The sequence below is a fragment of the Mus pahari genome, chromosome 2 (genome assembly GCF_900095145.1).
Source record: "Mus pahari chromosome 2, PAHARI_EIJ_v1.1, whole genome shotgun sequence".
Classification (NCBI taxonomy): domain Eukaryota; kingdom Metazoa; phylum Chordata; class Mammalia; order Rodentia; family Muridae; genus Mus; species Mus pahari.
Window position 1 is genome coordinate 144,299,453 of NC_034591.1, and position 3,133 is coordinate 144,302,585.

A 3,133-nucleotide genomic window follows, 5' to 3' on the forward strand; every position below is an offset into this window, starting at 1 on the left:
AAGCTATTTGGAGATCTTTCTTAAGCAAACAGCTGTTTCAAGAAGAAAGACATTTCAAATAGAAATTTATCTACAGAGTTGTCTCAAACAGACTGCAGAACTGTCAGCTTGCACCAATCACTGATTTCAAGTTGTTTCTTTTGCTGCTCCCAAACATCCTTTCTCAGGATCCCCTCTTGGAGGCTCATCCTTAGCAATGCAGTAAATGTATAAGCCAATAATAATGTGTTTATTACCATTACAAAGTGCTGAATACTATTTATAACTGTGTGTGCTATGCTTTCATCCAGCTAACTGTGCAGAACTAAAACATCCAGAGTGATGGCTTCTTTGAATCAGTTAACCCTTGTCTCACCAGCTCTCAGAAAACCTTAAAGAAATTTCAGATCAATTTTTTGTTGATGCAATAATTGAAAATTGATGAGGACTATGTCCCTTGACTACTGCTAGCAGTGGGATTTTGTGCCCTCAGCTAGGAACAATGTTTTTTCTGCACCAACAAATCTAAACTGGTTTGAGCCTTAAGGACCAAAGACTTATATGTCAGAGGAAAAAACCCCACCCAATAACAAGTCTCCTCCTATGAGTGATTTTTGGATTTCTTTCCACTCAGGCTCCTCCCCTTCATCATTCCTTTCCTCCTTATTATCCTCATACTTAAGTGTCCATCCTGTCTTTTAAACTTTTTAATGAAGTTCCCTCTGGACTAAGTCACTGCCATCACTAGGACCTCACTGGGACAACGGCTGCCTTGGCTAGGGTCTCCACTTTGGTTTCATCTTACTAACTCAAGCACTCTGTCTAATCAACTGTTCTCAAAGATTTTTCCAGAAGTACATGGCAGTAGACACTGGATCCAAACAGCTCTTTTGGTTAAAATTCTGCTCCTGCTTACATAAAGTCAATCTGACCTATGGACCCTTAGGCCCTAGGTCAGAGCCAACCTGTCTCACTCCATTATTCCTCTCCCACAAAAAGCACCAATGAGAGGACAGATTGCCCACTTCCTTTTATTTGATCTCAGAATCTGGAATGAAAGGTGATAACCTAGAACAAGAAATCTCAGATGAGAAAAAAAAAAAAAAAAAAACAAAAACCTCCGGACTCAGCAAAACCATGAGAAAACCTGCCTTACAAGAAAATGTAGTACAAAATACCAGCTGCTATCACCCATCCCTGATGGTAACATATCTAATGATAAAACTCTCCTCTCCAGAAGTTCCCCCTTTGCCCTACAAAGTCCTAGTCCTCTATGCCTGGGCGCTTGGTCTTTACTTCTGTAGGTAACTGCTGTCCTTCATTGTTCTCATTAAAGGACAGCCTGCTTCAATTCTGATCTAACATGTACACCACCATAATAAATGTATTAGGCAAATAATGTTTATTGCAACATGTGTGTAGAGGCTTATATATTAATTTGTTGATTCTCTTATGTGTTTATGAGTTTGTTTATTTGATATCTACCAGACTGTCTGGCAAAGAGGAAGCTGGAGAGGCAAGCGTAAGTGCTGAGAACTGAACCTACTCCTTTTGGTTGGGAGCTTTAGCCTTTAACAGCTTGACTATCTCTCCAGCCCCCATTTCATATCAAGGATTTTCATATGAGTAGCTCATTTTGGTGACAAACTGTAGAGAATAAAAGAAGCCATTGCAAGATATTCTCAGCAGGTTCAAGTGTTTATTTTTAAGTATTATTAAAATGGTACAAAAGGTAACATGTTAAATTGTATGTTCAGAAAACTCATTGATATCCATTTCTAACAGGACATGTAATTTTATGGGATTAATTTTCACTATATTGGAAACATATGTGAATGGATGTTAACTGCTTATACATGGACTGACAGTGAGAAGATAAGCTTATTTTGCCATAGCATCTGATGTGTCCTATTTCCCATGGCCAACACCCAGCCCACACCTGTGTTGATTTAACGTTAAGTCTGATATTGACTTACTGGCCTGTTTTCCATTTAGTGACGTGGACTCTGGTTAAGTTGTCAGAGAAATATTAACTTGCCATTTAAAATGGAAATACTTACTCTCAGGGTTTTTTCAAGTCTGACAGCTCTAGGCTCCATTGTTTGAGTAGTATGCCTCTTGCAGGTAAGATTATTTTAAAGAGAAATAGAGATGAATATATTATAATTGTTATGATTATGATTATTAGAGAAACCAAGTGTGGGTTTTCTGTGACCACCATGAGCAATAGAATAACCATTCATGTGAAGCACGAAGGTCTAATTTAGCATAACTCAGTAGCTGGTGATGATTCAGACTTACAGGGTCTGACACCAGGAAGATTATTTTAGGCATATTTAAACACAGCACAATTTTGGACAAACATTTTCTAGTGGCAATTAACTCAACCCTTCATGTACAATAAAGCTTAAGACGTGACAACATTGAACTCTTTGCAAAATACTTGTGAGCTCTTTCATGAAGGTGGGTTTTCTATATTGACTATATGTGACATCTTAAGGGTCTGGGAGGATCTGGTGTGGTTGTGGTCATTCAGATAGTGCAGAGGTCACCTTATCTATTAACCCCTTCTGTTCCCATTTGTAAAGCACAGGTGACATCTCCTGCCTCTATCTCCTCAGTGCCTGGATTGCAGGTGTTGTGCACCCATGTCCTTCCAAGTTTTTATTCTTTAACCAGCCCTATTGCCATAATCCTAGCACTTCACATAAGATGCCACTTTTCACACAAAGTTTAGACCCATTCACTATGTTGGCAAGCAGGAATGGAGACTGGGCCAGTTCTTGAAATAGGTCCTAACAGCTTTTGCACACAACTATTTCTTTCAAAAGGCAAAGATCATATTCCATATGTTTTTCTTAAAGATCATCTTCAGAGCCTGGGAAGATGGCTCAGTCAGAAAAGTGCTTCCTACATAAGTGTGAGAATATGAATTTTGTCCTTCTTAACCTACATAAGAAAGCTGGGCCTTGTAACATGAACTGTAAACTCAGTTTCAGATAGGTAGAGACTAGTGGATCCTTGGAATTTGCTGGTCAGCTAGCCTAACTTAATCTGTGAGCTCCAGATTCAGTGAGAACCTGCCTTAAAAAACTACAGAGAACAATATCTTTCTTCTGAGGACAAGATAATGAACATGCTTCCAAGATGGATT